The sequence below is a fragment of the Amia ocellicauda genome, unplaced genomic scaffold, assembly GCF_036373705.1.
Source record: "Amia ocellicauda isolate fAmiCal2 unplaced genomic scaffold, fAmiCal2.hap1 HAP1_SCAFFOLD_122, whole genome shotgun sequence".
Classification (NCBI taxonomy): domain Eukaryota; kingdom Metazoa; phylum Chordata; class Actinopteri; order Amiiformes; family Amiidae; genus Amia; species Amia ocellicauda.
The window spans coordinates 177,868-195,001 of record NW_027102687.1 but is presented as its reverse complement, the minus strand read 5'-3'; the positions used below and the strand labels follow the sequence as shown (position 1 = coordinate 195,001).

General features: G+C 43.7%; 11 non-coding genes across 11 annotated transcripts; 6 read left to right on the top strand and 5 right to left on the bottom strand.

Annotated features, from left to right (window-relative positions):
- The first annotated feature begins 9,431 nt into the window (after positions 1 to 9,431).
- Positions 9,432 to 9,505, top strand: trnat-cgu (transfer RNA threonine (anticodon CGU)). The gene has a single exon. It is a non-coding gene; the product is annotated as a tRNA-Thr (tRNA).
- Positions 9,506 to 10,714: 1,209 nt separating this feature from the next.
- Positions 10,715 to 10,788, top strand: trnat-cgu (transfer RNA threonine (anticodon CGU)). The gene has a single exon. It is a non-coding gene; the product is annotated as a tRNA-Thr (tRNA).
- A 164-nt stretch (positions 10,789 to 10,952) lies between these two features.
- On the bottom strand, positions 10,953 to 11,026 carry trnan-guu (transfer RNA asparagine (anticodon GUU)). Its single transcript has one exon. It is a non-coding gene; the product is annotated as a tRNA-Asn (tRNA).
- Positions 11,027 to 11,801: 775 nt separating this feature from the next.
- trnat-cgu (transfer RNA threonine (anticodon CGU)) lies at positions 11,802 to 11,875 on the top strand. Its single transcript has one exon. It is a non-coding gene; the product is annotated as a tRNA-Thr (tRNA).
- A 164-nt stretch (positions 11,876 to 12,039) lies between these two features.
- Positions 12,040 to 12,113, bottom strand: trnan-guu (transfer RNA asparagine (anticodon GUU)). The gene has a single exon. It is a non-coding gene; the product is annotated as a tRNA-Asn (tRNA).
- A 968-nt stretch (positions 12,114 to 13,081) lies between these two features.
- trnat-cgu (transfer RNA threonine (anticodon CGU)) lies at positions 13,082 to 13,155 on the top strand. Its single transcript has one exon. It is a non-coding gene; the product is annotated as a tRNA-Thr (tRNA).
- A 164-nt stretch (positions 13,156 to 13,319) lies between these two features.
- On the bottom strand, positions 13,320 to 13,393 carry trnan-guu (transfer RNA asparagine (anticodon GUU)). Its single transcript has one exon. It is a non-coding gene; the product is annotated as a tRNA-Asn (tRNA).
- Positions 13,394 to 14,610: 1,217 nt separating this feature from the next.
- On the top strand, positions 14,611 to 14,684 carry trnat-cgu (transfer RNA threonine (anticodon CGU)). The gene has a single exon. It is a non-coding gene; the product is annotated as a tRNA-Thr (tRNA).
- A 164-nt stretch (positions 14,685 to 14,848) lies between these two features.
- On the bottom strand, positions 14,849 to 14,922 carry trnan-guu (transfer RNA asparagine (anticodon GUU)). Its single transcript has one exon. It is a non-coding gene; the product is annotated as a tRNA-Asn (tRNA).
- Positions 14,923 to 16,167: 1,245 nt separating this feature from the next.
- trnat-cgu (transfer RNA threonine (anticodon CGU)) lies at positions 16,168 to 16,241 on the top strand. Its single transcript has one exon. It is a non-coding gene; the product is annotated as a tRNA-Thr (tRNA).
- A 164-nt stretch (positions 16,242 to 16,405) lies between these two features.
- Positions 16,406 to 16,479, bottom strand: trnan-guu (transfer RNA asparagine (anticodon GUU)). The gene has a single exon. It is a non-coding gene; the product is annotated as a tRNA-Asn (tRNA).
- Between the last annotated feature and the right edge of the window lie 655 nt (positions 16,480 to 17,134).

Genomic DNA, 17,134 nt, shown 5'->3' with positions numbered 1-17,134 from the left:
CGGGATGACCGCCAACTCATTGGAATGTCACTCAACAACCGTAGGATGACATCAAGTGACCTACAAAAAGAATGGCAAACGACAGCTGGGGTGAAGTGCACTGCGAGGATGGTTCGAAACAGGCTCCTAGGGGCAGGGCTGAAGTCTTGCAAAGCTAGAAAAAAGCGAGAAGCAAAGAAGAGCCAGGCTGAGGTTTGCAAAAGACCATAAGGTTTGGACCGTAGAGGACTGGAGTAAGGTCATCTTCTCTGATGAGTCAAATTTTCATCTTTGCCCAACACCTGGTCATCTAATGGTTAGACGGAGACCTGGAGAGGCCTACAAGCCACAGTGTCTCGCACCCACTGTGGAATTTGGTGAAGGATCAGTGATAATCTGGGGGTGCTTCAGCAAGGCTGGAATCGGGCAGATTTGTCTTTGTGAAGGACGCATGAATCAAGCCATGTACAAGGTTGTCCTGAATGAAAACTTGCTTCCTTCTGCTCTGATCCTTCTGCTGTGTTCCCCAAATCTGAGGATTGTTTTTTCCAGCAGGACAATGCTCCATGCCACACTGCCAGGTCAATCAAGGTGTGGATGGAGGACCACCAGATCAAGACCCTGTTATGGCCAGCCCAATCTCCAGACCTGAACCCCATTGAAAACCTCTGGAATGTGATGGATGGAAGATGGATGGTCACAAGCCATCAATCAAAGCCGAGTTGCTTGAATTTGTGCGCCAGGAGTGGCATAAAGTCACCCAACAGCGATGTGAAAGACTGGTGGAGAGCATGCCAAGACGCATGAATGCTGTGATTGAAAATCACCAAATATTAATTTCTGAACTCTTTGTAAGTTAAAACATTAGTATTATGTTGTTTAAAAATTAATATGAACTTATTTTCTTTGCATTATTTGAGGTCTGACAACACTGCATATTTTTTGTAATTTTGTCCAGTTGTAAATTTCTGCAAATAAATGCTCTAAATGACAATATTTTTATTTGGAATTTGGGAAAAATGTTTTCAGCAGTTTATAGAATAAAACAAAAATGTTAATTTTACCAAAACATATACCTATAAATAGTAAAACCAGAGAAACTGATAATTGTGCACTGGTCTCTTAATTTTTTCCAGAGCTGTATACACCTTTATATGCGCTGCCATATCAAACATTTAACACTAAAGCATGTTGTGAATAAATGTTATGCTTTGGAATTTTAATATTGACATGAATAGACAATCCATGCAAGTAAACTCAAACACACAATAACAAGTGGTATTGTCACTGTTGTATCCCACACATCCCGCAATTCACAAGCTCCCCTGCAGAGGTCAGAATCACCGGAATTCTAAACCCTCACATTCCCCAGCAATCAGCCACTTAACATTCCTCGGCACCATGTGCACTTGTTCTATCATCCTCGAACTCCCATTGGACCAGCACTCTCCTTCACCGTCCTCTGCTCCTCTCTGCTACACATATAAACCTTTCTGTGACTTTAATTCACTGCTAAGTCTTGTATCCTTTTGTTATTGATTGTTTACAACCTCCACGTGTTCCTCCACCAATTCCCGTATTCTCCCTACCAGCCTGTTTGCCTGATCATTGACCCCCTGCTTGTCTTTTCGACCAGGACTTGTGGATTTCTCTGGACATTACGGTTTGCCAGCATTGACCACAGCCTGTTTCTGACCACCTCTCACTCCGCACCTGGGTTCCCCGCCATGGCAGTCCTTCGTTACAGGTATACAGTCCGGTCCATAAATATTTGGACAGACCCAATTGTCAATTTGGCTCTGTACACCATCACAATGGATTGGAAAGGAAACAATCAAGATGTGCTTTAAGTGTAGACTTTCATCTTTAATTGGAGGGTAGTTACATCCAAATCGGGTGAATGGTGTAGGAATTAAACCAATTTTTATGTGGTCCCCCCAATTTTAGGGGCTCAAAAGCATTTGGACAAACTAATATAATCATTAATTAAATTGTGAGTTTCAATACTTGGTTGTGATGCGGGACAGTGGCCTGTCCGAATGCCAAATATATTTGCACCATTGTTGCAGTAAGATTGTGTAGCCCATGTATGAATTTAAGCTTTGTGTATTGCTCCGCAGAGGACAGGTGCAGTAGTTCTGTGTAGCTGATTTTTAGAAAAACATTTTCATCCAAGGCTATAGAGAAAACAGAAGACAAAGGAGAAGTCTGTGATCAAGTTTGGGGTACATCATTGACGTCATCCAGTTTCCCAGCAACCAAAGGGAGTCATCTTGTATATGATAGCATGTTCTTTAGAAAAACCTTAGATGTGTCTTGCTGACTGACCATCTCCAGAGCACTTAGTTGTAGCTGAATAAACTATTTTGGTATTATTTCAGTTAAATCGGGTCCTGAGTATTCCTTGTCCGCCTGTTTATTGAGGGAGTAAAATTTCTCCCTATCAGTTGCAAATCCTTTGCAGTCAATGACTGCCTGAAGTCTGGAACCCATAGACATCACCAGATGCTGGGTTTCTTCCCTGGTGATGCTATGCCAGGCCTGCACTACAGCTGTCTTTAGATCCTGCTTGTTCTTGGGGTGTTCTGCCTTAGATATCGAAACAAACCAATCAGAGAGCAAAAACATTAGGTGGGGCCAAATCCACTAATAAGAACGTACTGGTGAGCGGAGGAACACCACAAGGCCATGAACACCACGGAAAACAACTGTGGTGGATGACAGAATTTTTTCCCTGGTGAGGAAAACCCCTTCACAACAGTTGGCCAAATCAAGAATACCCTCCAGGAGGTAGGTGTATCTGTGTCAATGTCAACAATCAAGAGAACACTTCACCAGAGTACATCTTGTGGTAAACCCTCTGTATTTAAACAGGAAATGGGAAGACCATATTAGAGTTTGGCAAAAAACATCTAAAGAACCCTGTACAGTTCTGGAACAACATCTTATGTACAGATGAGACAAAGATCAACTTGTACCAGAATGATGGGAAGAGAAGAGTATGGAGAAGGGAAGGAACTGCTCATGATCTGAAGCATACCACCTCATCTGTGAAACATGGTGAAGGTAGTGTTATGGTAAGGGCATGTATGGCTGTCAAGAGAACTGGTTGACTTTTGACAAAAGCAGCAGGATGAATTCTGAAATGTTTAGGGCTATGTTATCTGCTCAGATTCAGCCAAATGATTCAAAACTCATTTAACAGCACTTCACAGTGCAGATGAACAATAATGTGAAAGCAGGTAGAGGAAAGCAACCCCAAGAAGACTACCGTCACCAGCCACGAAACCAGACGGCTTCATGCCCTAGGGCTCGTTCAGGAGTTGAACACAGGACCTCTCGCACACTAAGTGAGAATCATACTCCTAGACCAACGGGCCAACTGAACAAGTGGCTTCACAAAGTTCTCCTCCTCAACAACACACTACATGTCCTCCTCCTCCTCCTCCTCAACAACCACAACAAACTTGCATAATACACATTTTTTTTATAGAAAAACACACAGATGACAGTCTGATTTCCCTTCAGCTGCACAGGCAACAGCATCTGAGGTCAAAAGCCCTCTTGTGCAGAGGAGCCCAAAAGCTGGCTTTTGACAGAGAGCACACTGTTCAGTAACCACTTAATAAGTAGGCCTAATCATTTCTTATTTTTTACAGAATAGGACACAGAAATAACTTATGATTACTTATTTGTTATCTACATTTTACTTTTCATAGTATTTCCAAACGTTTTTTATCGATGTATGAACAAACACAACCATTGAGACACACACTATTAGAGATTTTTCGTTTTATTTTCTTTATGAATGTAATTCAAAACAATATAGAGTAACAGTGACAAAAAGTGCCAGGGGTTTATGACAATACAGAAAGCACATTATAGAAAAGACCTGAAAAACACACAAGCACTACATCAGAGATACCACGCATTAAGTCCCTTCCCTGCGCTGTAGGCTCCATAGCGCTGCATCACTGCTGCCTCTCGCTAATCTCAAGATGGAGCTGGGGGTAGGTGTTCCATGGCCAGGCTGTCGTTCCCTCTGCCAAGTGTGTACAGGCCAAGATACCTCCATTACTTCAATCACTACATCTTCCGCTGACTTCTATAGGGGGCTGCGTGAACTACTGAAGTAATGCTGTAGAGATAAGTGTCCTTAAACTGGGAAATGGAAATAAAGATTAAGTAAGCATCACTCATTGAAGAAATGCATCACAGTGTCTCTGTCAGCCTGTACAGCAGCGCATGTTTGCCGTAGCCAACATTTATTCAGTGCCAAATTTCCTTGCACAAAGCCATAGCAGATTCTCAAGCCCTCCCATGTTGTTGATTATCTTGTATCCATGTATTAAGAATAATGGTAATGCTTTATTTTAAGTGTCCATTATAAACAATCTATTAACATGTTATGTTATTATTATATGATTAATTTTACAAATTATAAATATATTAGACATTTTTAAACTTTTTTGCTATAATATGTTTTAAGGTATTTAATAACATATTTAATAAAGGGTATAATAACATGACATTTGCACACCGATATCAATCTATTATCATTAACTGCCATGCCAGTTAATTGCTGCTATTATCCATCCATTTTTGAAACCAGTTATCCTGGCGAAGGTCGCCGAGCACTGATCCCGGCAGGCAAAGGGCACAAGGCAGGAATACACCCAGGACGGGACCCCAGTCCATCGCTGGGCAACACACACACACACACACGCAGACACACCCACATACAGGGCAATTTAGAGAAGCCAATTAACCTAACCCACATGTCTTTGGACGGTGGGAGGAAACCCACGTGGACACGGGGAGAACATGCAAACTACATAGTATAGCAAAAATGTTTAAATAAAAATGTCTAATATATTTATAATTTGTAATAATCATATAACAATAACATAATCAATAATTTGTTAATAGATTGTTTATAATGGACACTTGTTAGCATAATAACTAATGTATGTTATCTATCTGTATGTAATGCTGTTGTCCTATAAGTCCTTACATTTGTAAACAGGGATTTTTGAAATAACCATTACTTATTTTGTGAAAAAACAGGGAAACAGAAATAAGGAATAAGTAACTATTACTTATTTCTTCATACTGCTAGAATCAGAATTCACAGAAAAAGTAATAAACAATAAAGATAAAAATAAATAACCATTACTTATTTAAAAAAAAAAAAAACAGGAACCAGAAATAAATAAGTAAACTTTACTTATTTTGCAGAAAAAAATAAAACAGTTTATTATTAATATATTGAGGAAACAGTGAAAAAAATAACCATTACTTATTTTTTGAAAAATAAGGAATCTACTTCATAGAGGTTCTGAAATCAGCATACTTCTCATGGCAGGAAAGGAAACTGGAAGCCTTTTGACACATTTCTTGACTTTGATTGAAGATTTTCCAGTATTTTAATCAGACCTCCTGCCAGAATATATTCTGCAGTGGGTTTCAGAATGGGCTGCCAAAACTGCGTAATCTCCTCCACCAACCTTTCCTGGTTTTCCTTTGTTTGGTAAAACTGCATTTATGGAAGATACCCTTACAAAAATAAAATATTTAAAAATATATAATATTCTGAAATATGAAATGTATTTTAATGTATTAATATGTTTTATAAATGTGCATACCATTTTATAATATATGGTGAAAATATACTTTTAAATATCAATTGCAGTTTTAGTATGTTACTTGATACAGAAATATGGTCAAATACACTATATTATACATACAAATATTGCTTAATATAACTTAAGTATATTCAGAATTATATGTAAACTTGTTTTTAATATATCTATAATTATATGCAAATATACTGTAACATCTACACATGTATTTTATACTAAATATATAAAAATGCATACATATATGTCCCCTTATAATATACATTTAGTATACTGCTAAATACACAACAATCTCATATTGCATGTATTGTATACTGTGAATATATTAGACTGCAAAAATGTTGCATTCTAAATATACTGGTAGAATATATTTGGATAAACTTCCAAACACATGTATACATGAAGTGTAACTTAAAACATTGGGATACTTCAATACTTTAATAGATTTCACTTGGTACTCACTTGGTGTTTGACCCCCTTTTGCCTTCAGAACTCCCTTAATTCTACGTGGCATTGATTCAACAAGGTGCTGAAAGCATTCTTTAGAAATGTTGGCCCATATTGATAGGATAGCATCTTGCAATTGATGGAGATTTGTGGGATGCACATCCAGGGCACGAAGCTCCCTTTCCACCACATCCCAAAGATGCTCTATTGGGTTGAGATCTGGTGACTGTGGGGGCCAGTTTAGTACAGTGAACTCATTGTCATGTTCAAGAAACCAATTTGAAATGATTCGACCTTTGTGACATGGTGCATTATCCTGCTGGAAGTAGCCATCAGAGGATGGGTACATGGTGGTCATAAAGGGATGGACATGGTCAGAAACAATGCTCAGGTAGGCCGTGGCATTTAAACGATGCCCAATTGGCACTAAGGGGCATAAAGTGTGCCAAGAAAACATCCCCCACACCATTACACCACCACCACCAGCCTGCACAGTGGTAACAAGGCATGATGGATCCATGTTCTCATTCTGTTTACGCCAAATTCTGACTCTACCATCTGAATGTCTCAACAGAAATCGAGACTCATCAGACCAGGCTTGTGCAAATTGTAGCCTCTTTTTCCTATTTGTAGTGGAGATGAGTGGTACCCGGTGGGGTCTTCTGCTGTTGTAGCCCATCCGCCTCAAGGTTGTACGTGTTGTGGCTTCACAAATGCTTTGCTGCATACCTCGGTTGTAACGAGTGGTTATTTCAGGCAAAGTTGCTCTTCTATCAGCTTGAATCAGTCGGCCCATTCTCCTCTGACCTCTAGCATCAACAAGGCATTTTCGCCCACAGGACTGCCGCATACTGGATGTTTCTCCCTTTTCACACCATTCTTTGTAAACCCTAGAAATGGTTGTGCGTGAAAATCCCAGTAACTGAGCAGATTGTGAAATACTCAGACCGGCCCGTCTGGCACCAACAACCATGCCACGCTCAAAATGGCTTAAATCACCTTTCTTTCCCATTCAGACATTCAGTTTGGAGTTCAGGAGATTGTCTTGACCAGGACCACACCCCTAAATGCATTGAAGCAACTGCCATGTGATTGGTTGGTTAGATAATTGCATTAATGAGAAATTGAACAGGTGTTCCTAATAATCCTTTAGGTGAGTGTATAGGGCATGTATTACAGATTCATTCAAAAAGGTCTCACTTTAGATTTGAGGAAACACTATTTACTTGTATCAGCGGTCATTCATTTGTCATTAATAGTTCTTCCAATTTCCGACCTTTTAGTTCCAGAGACCAATGTTTTGGTACCAGCTAAAAAAAACAAAAACAAATGTACATTAATTGGACAAATATGAAATATATAGTTACATGTAAAATATGGCCCAATATACAACGCTACAATTATTACAATTTACTTGCACTGTAATTACACGGTAACAAGAGTGAATTGACCAAGTAGTTTGTGTATAGTTAATTAAATTATTAAATACTAGTATGGATGATGTATGATTACAGAACGAGCTTACATACACTAAACAAGTAGTATGGCTTATTTACATGTAGTGTGTGTTTTTTACTTTACATATTCATGTAAAATGCTGCCAACCTTTGTGATGTTACCGATGACCTTAAACTCACCCCTTCTTAAAGTGTAACCACATGTGGTGATCAGGTGAGAGTCTGCCTCAAGCAGTTACGTGCTTCCCAGGAGAACATGCAATACTGCCTATTAGCTTGGCTCGTTCGTCTAGGGGTATGATTCTTGCTGAGGGTGTGAGAGGCCCTGGGTTCAACTCCAGGACGAGCCCACATGGCCCTGCTTTGCAGTCACTGAAGTGTTTGTTCATTTGCTCTTGAAGGCTGGCTTCTGGGCTCCTCTGCACAAAGGAGGGCTATTGACCTCAGATACTGTTGCCTGTATAGCTGATGGGAAATCAGACTGTCACCTGTGTGTTTTGTTTTCTTTAAAGAAAATGTGTATTTTACAAGTTTGTTGTTGTTGTTGAGGAGGAGGAGGACATGTAGTGTGTTGTTGAGGAGGAGGAGGACGAAATGTGGTTTGCCGGCTTATTATGGAGACCTTTGCTGAACGTGTACACCTGAGCTGCACCCAAGGAGAGGCATTCTTTTCAGTTGTTTGCGGGCCTGCTGAACCATGCTCTCAGTGCTGTCTCACTGGGGATGGGGTTACCGTTCTGGAAAGACACGTCAGCGCTACAGTCCATGCTATCAGTCAGTGAGCGTAGGTCTCCTGGTCTGCCCCAAGCAGTTACGTGCTTGCCCAGCAGAAACTGCGACACCGTCCGTTAACTTGGCTCGTTGGTCTAGGGTATGATTCTCGCTTCGGGTGCGAGAGGCCCTGGCTTCAACTCCCGGACGAGCCCGCTTGGCCCCGCTTCGCAGTCACTGAAGCGTTCGTTTTTTGGCTCACGTGCTGAAAGGACCAGGGAGGGCGCCATCCTTGACCCGTTTCAAACGGGGCAAAAAGGAGCACACACTGTTGTCAGAAGTGAGATTCGAACCCACACCTCCAGGGGAGACTGCGACCTGAACGCAGCGCCTTAGACCGCTCGGCCATCCTGACTGCCCGGCGGGGCCCTAGCGCAACGGGTCGCGGTCCAGGACTGCTTTCCGGAGCCTGAGCTGACCGAAGGACACTAACAAGGTGGAATAAAGCAGGCAGGGGAGGCAGCGATGCTGCCCTCGCCTTGCCCTGAGACATTCAGAATCGGAAAGGGGCGTGGCGAAAGATGTGGGGGCGGAGAAGGTGGGAGGTGGCAAGCCCGGCTCCTCGTTAGTATAGTGGTGAGTATCCCCGCCTGTCATGCGGGAATGCCTGTCATTGGGGGAGCGATAGCAAGCAAGAGAGTTAGATATCGAGAGTCATAGATAGATGGATGTATGGACGGCAAGGCAAGCATCTGATTGACAGTGGTCCGTGATCTGCTGTTATGCTACTATGCTACTGACCATTGGGGGAGCGATAGCAAGCAAGAGAGTTAGATATCGAGAGTCATAGATAGATAGATAGATAGATAGATAGATGGATGGATGGACGGAAAGGCAAGCATCTGATTGACAGTGGTCCGTGATCTGCTGTTATGCTACTATGCTACTTACCTAACGTCCAATTCCCATTGCCGCCCCTGGACAGTCGCAACAGGGAGCTTGTTGCTCCCGTCAACCTTACGTTTTCACCTCTGTGTGCTTCCTTTGTTGCAGCCTGCATCCAGATTTTGTTTTGTTTTGTTTTGTTTTGTTTTGTTTTGTTTTGTTTTGTTTTGTTTTGTTTTGTTTTGTTTTGTTTTGTTTTGTTTTGTTTTGTTTCTTACGCCTGAGTGTAGGCATTGGGGAATGGGAGAGTCCTGGCACCGTGGCTTAGTTGGTCAAAGCGCCTGTCTCGTAAACAGGAAACCCTGGGTTCGACTCCTAGCAGTGCCTTGGTTTATGTTGGCCTAGGCAATGGAAAGGAAGTTTCTAAACGCTCAATACATTTTTCCAAGATGGCCGTCCGCAGCAAGCAGCTTAAGGTTACTGTAGCCGCAGTCTGGCAAGGTGACCGCCAGAAGTAGAAACAATAACAAGGGGCGGGGGGAAAAGTGGGCCGTCCCTGGGTGGATTCAAACCACCATTCTTTCGGTTAACAGCCGAACACGCTGACCGATTGCGCCACAGACACAGACGGAGGTGTTGTGCTTGCTGCAGTCGTGCAGTTCCTTCACAGTTGCCAGAAATCATTGCCAGCACACGATTTTCTTTGTCGTTGAATGCAACATACGTGACCATTGGGGGAGCGATAGCAAGCAAGAGAGTTAGATATTGAGAGTCATAGATTGATAGCTAGCTAAATAGCTAGATAGATAGCTAGATAGATAGATAGATAGATGGATGGATGGCAAGGCAAGCATCTGATTGACAGTGGTCCGTGATCTGCTGTTATGCTACTATGCTACTGACCATTGGGGGAGCGATAGCAAGCAAGAGAGTTAGATATGGAGAGTCATAGATAGATAGATAGATAGATGGATGGATGGATGGACGGCAAGGCAAGCATCTGATTGACAGTGGTCCGTGATCTGCTGTTATGCTACTATGCTACTGACCATTGGGGGAGCGATAGCAAGCAAGAGAGTTAGATATCGAGAGTCATAGATGGATGGATGGATGGACGGCAAGGCAAGCATCTGATTGACAGTGGTCCGTGATCTGCTGTTATGCTACTATGCTACTGACCATTGGGGGAGCGATAGCAAGCAAGAGAGTTAGATATCGAGAGTCATAGATAGATAGATAGATAGATAGATAGATGGATGGATGGACGGAAAGGCAAGCATCTGATTGACAGTGGTCCGTGATCTGCTGTTATGCTACTATGCTACTTACCTAACGTCCAATTCCCATTGCCGCCCCTGGACAGTCGCAACAGGGAGCTTGTTGCTCCCGTCAACCTTACGTTTTCACCTCTGTGTGCTTCCTTTGTTGCAGCCTGCATCCAGATTTTGTTTTGTTTTGTTTTGTTTTGTTTTGTTTTGTTTTGTTTTGTTTTGTTTTGTTTTGTTTTGTTTTGTTTTGTTTTGTTTTGTTTTGTTTTGTTTTGTTTTGTTTTGTTTCTTACGCCTGAGTGTAGGCACTGGGGAATGGGAGAGTCCTGGCACCGTGGCTTAGTTGGTCAAAGCGCCTGTCTCGTAAACAGGAAACCCTGGGTTCGACTCCTAGCTGTGCCTTGGTTTATGTTGGCCTAGGCAATGGAAAGGAAGTTTCTAAACGCTCAATACATTTTTCCAAGATGGCCGTCCGCAGCAAGCAGCTTAAGGTTACTGTAGCCGCAGTCTGGCAAGGTGACCGCCAGAAGTAGAAACAATAACAAGGGGCGGGGGGAAAAGTGGGCCGTCCCTGGGTGGATTCAAACCACCATCCTTTCGGTTAACAGCCGAACACGCTGACCGATTGCGCCACAGACACAGACAGAGGTGTTGTGCTTGCTGCAGTCGTGCAGTTCCTTCACAGTTGCCAGAAATCATTGCCAGCACACGATTTTCTTTGTCGTTGAATGCAACATACGTGACCATTGGGGGAGCGATAGCAAGCAAGAGAGTTAGATATTGAGAGTCATAGATTGATAGCTAGCTAAATAGCTAGATAGATAGCTAGATAGATAGATAGATAGATAGATGGATGGATGGACGGCAAGGCAAGCATTTGATTGACAGTGGTCCGTGATCTGCTGTTATGCTACTATGCTACTGACCATTGGGGGAGCGATAGCAAGCAAGAGAGTTAGATATCGAGAGTCATAGATGGATGGATGGATGGACGGCAAGGCAAGCATCTGATTGACAGTGGTCCGTGATCTGCTGTTATGCTACTATGCTACTGACCATTGGGGGAGCGATAGCAAGCAAGAGAGTTAGATATCGAGAGTCATAGATAGATAGATAGATAGATGGATGGATGGACGGAAAGGCAAGCATCTGATTGACAGTGGTCCGTGATCTGCTGTTATGCTACTATGCTACTTACCTAACGTCCAATTCCCATTGCCGCCCCTGTACAGTCGCAACAGGGAGCTTGTTGCTCCCGTCAACCTTACGTTTTCACCTCTGTGTGCTTCCTTTGTTGCAGCCTGCATCCAGATTTTGTTTTGTTTTGTTTTGTTTTGTTTTGTTTTGTTTTGTTTTGTTTTGTTTTGTTTTGTTTCTTACGCCTGAGTGTAGGCACTGGGGAATGGGAGAGTCCTGGCACCGTGGCTTAGTTGGTCAAAGCGCCTGTCTCGTAAACAGGAAACCCTGGGTTCGACTCCTAGCAGTGCCTTGGTTTATGTTGGCCTAGGCAATGGAAAGGAAGTTTCTAAACGCTCAATACATTTTTCCAAGATGGCCGTCCGCAGCAAGCAGCTTAAGGTTACTGTAGCCGCAGTCTGGCAAGGTGACCGCCAGAAGTAGAAACAATAACAAGGGGCGGGGGGAAAAGTGGGCCGTCCCTGGGTGGATTCAAACCACCATCCTTTCGGTTAACAGCCGAACACGCTGACCGATTGCGCCACAGACACAGACGGAGGTGTTGTGCTTGCTGCAGTCGTGCAGTTCCTTCACAGTTGCCAGAAATCATTGCCAGCACACGATTTTCTTTGTCGTTGAATGCAACATACGTGACCATTGGGGGAGCGATAGCAAGCAAGAGAGTTAGATATTGAGAGTCATAGATTGATAGCTAGCTAAATAGCTAGATAGATAGCTAGATAGATAGATAGATAGATGGATGGATGGACGGCAAGGCAAGCATCTGATTGACAGTGGTCCGTGATCTGCTGTTATGCTACTATGCTACTGACCATTGGGGGAGCGATAGCAAGCAAGAGAGTTAGATATGTAGAGTCATAGATAGATAGATAGATAGATGGATGGATGGATGGACGGCAAGGCAAGCATCTGATTGACAGTGGTCCGTGATCTGCTGTTATGCTACTATGCTACTGACCATTGGGGGAGCGATAGCAAGCAAGAGAGTTAGATATCGAGAGTCATAGATGGATGGATGGATGGACGGCAAGGCAAGAATCTGATTGACAGTGGTCCGTGATCTGCTGTTATGCTACTATGCTACTGACCATTGGGGGAGCGATAGCAAGCAAGAGAGTTAGATATCGAGAGTCATAGATAGATAGATAGATAGATAGATAGATGGACGGAAAGGCAAGCATCTGATTGACAGTGGTCCGTGATCTGCTGTTATGCTACTATGCTACTTACCTAACGTCCAATTCCCATTGCCGCCCCTGGACAGTCGCAACAGGGAGCTTGTTGCTCCCGTCAACCTTACGTTTTCACCTCTGTGTGCTTCCTTTGTTGCAGCCTGCATCCAGATTTTGTTTTTGTTTTGTTTTGTTTTGTTTTGTTTTGTTTTGTTTTGTTTTGTTTTGTTTTGTTTTGTTTTGTTTTGTTTTGTTTTGTTTTGTTTTGTTTTGTTTTGTTTTGTTTCTTACGCCTGAGTGTAGGCACTGGGGAATGGGAGAGTCCTGGCACCGTGGCTTAGTTGGTCAAAGTGCCTGTCTCGTAAACAGGAAACCCTGGGTTCGACTCCTAGCTGTGCCTTGGTTTATGTTGGCCTAGGCAATGGAAAGGAAGTTTCTAAACGCTCAATACATTTTTCCAAGATGGCCGTCCGCAGCAAGCAGCTTAAGGTTACTGTAGCCGCAGTCTGGCAAGGTGACCGCCAGAAGTAGAAACAATAACAAGGGGCGGGGGGAAAAGTGGGCCGTCCCTGGGTGGATTCAAACCACCATCCTTTCGGTTAACAGCCGAACACGCTGACCGATTGCGCCACAGACACAGACAGAGGTGTTGTGCTTGCTGCAGTCGTGCAGTTCCTTCACAGTTGCCAGAAATCATTGCCAGCACACGATTTTCTTTGTCGTTGAATGCAACATACGTGACCATTGGGGGAGCGATAGCAAGCAAGAGAGTTAGATATTGAGAGTCATAGATTGATAGCTAGCTAAATAGCTAGATAGATAGCTAGATAGATAGATAGATAGATAGATGGATGGATGGACGGCAAGGCAAGCATTTGATTGACAGTGGTCCGTGATCTGCTGTTATGCTACTATGCTACTGACCATTGGGGGAGCGATAGCAAGCAAGAGAGTTAGATATGGAGAGTCATAGATAGATAGATAGATAGATGGATGGATGGATGGACGGCAAGGCAAGCATCTGATTGACAGTGGTCCGTGATCTGCTGTTATGCTACTATGCTACTGACCATTGGGGGAGCGATAGCAAGCAAGAGAGTTAGATATCGAGAGTCATAGATGGATGGATGGATGGACGGCAAGGCAAGCATCTGATTGACAGTGGTCCGTGATCTGCTGTTATGCTACTATGCTACTGACCATTGGGGGAGCGATAGCAAGCAAGAGAGTTAGATATGGAGAGTCATAGATAGATAGATAGATAGATGGATGGATGGATGGACGGCAAGGCAAGCATCTGATTGACAGTGGTCCGTGATCTGCTGTTATGCTACTATGCTACTGACCATTGGGGGAGCGATAGCAAGCAAGAGAGTTAGATATCGAGAGTCATAGATGGATGGATGGATGGACGGCAAGGCAAGCATCTGATTGACAGTGGTCCGTGATCTGCTGTTATGCTACTATGCTACTGACCATTGGGGGAGCGATAGCAAGCAAGAGAGTTAGATATCGAGAGTCATAGATAGATAGATAGATAGATAGATAGATGGACGGAAAGGCAAGCATCTGATTGACAGTGGTCCGTGATCTGCTGTTATGCTACTATGCTACTTACCTAACGTCCAATTCCCATTGCCGCCCCTGGACAGTCGCAACAGGGAGCTTGTTGCTCCCGTCAACCTTACGTTTTCACCTCTGTGTGCTTCCTTTGTTGCAGCCTGCATCCAGATTTTGTTTTGTTTTGTTTTGTTTTGTTTTGTTTTGTTTTGTTTTGTTTTGTTTTGTTTTGTTTTGTTTTGTTTTGTTTTGTTTCTTACGCCTGAGTGTAGGCACTGGGGAATGGGAGAGTCCTGGCACCGTGGCTTAGTTGGTCAAAGTGCCTGTCTCGTAAACAGGAAACCCTGGGTTCGACTCCTAGCTGTGCCTTGGTTTATGTTGGCCTAGGCAATGGAAAGGAAGTTTCTAAACGCTCAATACATTTTTCCAAGATGGCCGTCCGCAGCAAGCAGCTTAAGGTTACTGTAGCCGCAGTCTGGCAAGGTGACCGCCAGAAGTAGAAACAATAACAAGGGGCGGGGGGAAAAGTGGGCCGTCCCTGGGTGGATTCAAACCACCATCCTTTCGGTTAACAGCCGAACACGCTGACCGATTGCGCCACAGACACAGACGGAGGTGTTGTGCTTGCTGCAGTCGTGCAGTTCCTTCACAGTTGCCAGAAATCATTGCCAGCACACGATTTTCTTTGTCGTTGAATGCAACATACGTGACCATTGGGGAAGCGATAGCAAGCAAGAGAGTTAGATATTGAGAGTCATAGATTGATAGCTAGCTAAATAGCTAGATAGATAGCTAGATAGATAGATAGATAGATGGATGGATGGACGGCAAGGCAAGCATCTGATTGACAGTGGTCCGTGATCTGCTGTTATGCTACTATGCTACTGACCATTGGGGGAGCGATAGCAAGCAAGAGAGTTAGATATGGAGAGTCATAGATAGATAGATAGATAGATAGATGGATGGATGGATGGACGGCAAGGCAAGCATCTGATTGACAGTGGTCCGTGATCTGCTGTTATGCTACTATGCTACTGACCATTGGGGGAGCGATAGCAAGCAAGAGAGTTAGATATCGAGAGTCATAGATGGATGGATGGATGGACGGCAAGGCAAGCATCTGATTGACAGTGGTCCGTGATCTGCTGATATGCTACTATGCTACTGACCATTGGGGGAGCAATAGCAAGCAAGAGAGTTAGATATGGAGAGTCATAGATAGATAGATAGATAGATGGATGGATGGATGGACGGCAAGGCAAGCATCTGATTGACAGTGGTCCGTGATCTGCTGTTATGCTACTATGCTACTGACCATTGGGGGAGCGATAGCAAGCAAGAGAGTTAGATATCGAGAGTCATAGATGGATGGATGGATGGACGGCAAGGCAAGCATCTGATTGACAGTGGTCCGTGACCTGCTGTTATGCTACTATGCTACTGACCATTGGGGGAGCGATAGCAAGCAAGAGAGTTAGATATCGAGAGTCATAGATAGATAGATAGATAGATAGATAGATGGACGGAAAGGCAAGCATCTGATTGACAGTGGTCCGTGATCTGCTGTTATGCTACTATGCTACTTACCTAACGTCCAATTCCCATTGCCGCCCCTGGACAGTCGCAACAGGGAGCTTGTTGCTCCCGTCAACCTTACGTTTTCACCTCTGTGTGCTTCCTTTGTTGCAGCCTGCATCCAGATTTTGTTTTGTTTTGTTTTGTTTTGTTTTGTTTTGTTTTGTTTTGTTTTGTTTTGTTTTGTTTTGTTTTGTTTTGTTTTGTTTTTTTGTTTTGTTTTGTTTTGTTTTGTTTCTTACGCCTGAGTGTAGGCACTGGGGAATGGGAGAGTCCTGGCACCGTGGCTTAGTTGGTCAAAGCGCCTGTCTCGTAAACAGGAAACCCTGGGTTCGACTCCTAGCTGTGCCTTGGTTTATGTTGGCCTAGGCAATGGAAAGGAAGTTTCTAAACGCTCAATACATTTTTCCAAGATGGCCGTCCGCAGCAAGCAGCTTAAGGTTACTGTAGCCGCAGTCTGGCAAGGTGACCGCCAGAAGTAGAAACAATAACAAGGGGCGGGAGGAAAAGTGGGCCGTCCCTGGGTGGATTCAAACCACCATCCTTTCGGTTAACAGCCGAACACGCTGACCGATTGCGCCACAGACACAGACGGAGGTGTTGTGCTTGCTGCAGTCGTGCAGTTCCTTCACAGTTGCCAGAAATCATTGCCAGCACACGATTTTCTTTGTCGTTGAATGCAACATACGTGACCATTGGGGGACGATAGCAAGCAAGAGAGTTAGATATTGAGAGTCATAGATTGATAGCTAGCTAAATAGCTAGATAGATAGCTAGATAGATAGATAGATAGATGGATGGATGGACGGCAAGGCAAGCATCTGATTGACAGTGGTCCGTGATCTGCTGTTATGCTACTATGCTACTGACCATTGGGGGAGCGATAGCAAGCAAGAGAGTTAGATATGGAGAGTCATAGATAGATAGATAGATAGATGGATGGATGGATGGACGGCAAGGCAAGCATCTGATTGACAGTGGTCCGTGATCTGCTGTTATGCTACTATGCTACTGACCATTGGGGGAGCGATAGCAAGCAAGAGAGTTAGATATCGAGAGTCATAGATGGATGGATGGATGGACGGCAAGGCAAGCATCTGATTGACAGTGGTCCGTGATCTGCTGATATGCTACTATGCTACTGACCATTGGGGGAGCGATAGCAAGCAAGAGAGTTAGATATGGAGAGTCATAGATAGATAGATAGATAGATGGATGGATGGATGGACGGCAAGGCAAGCATC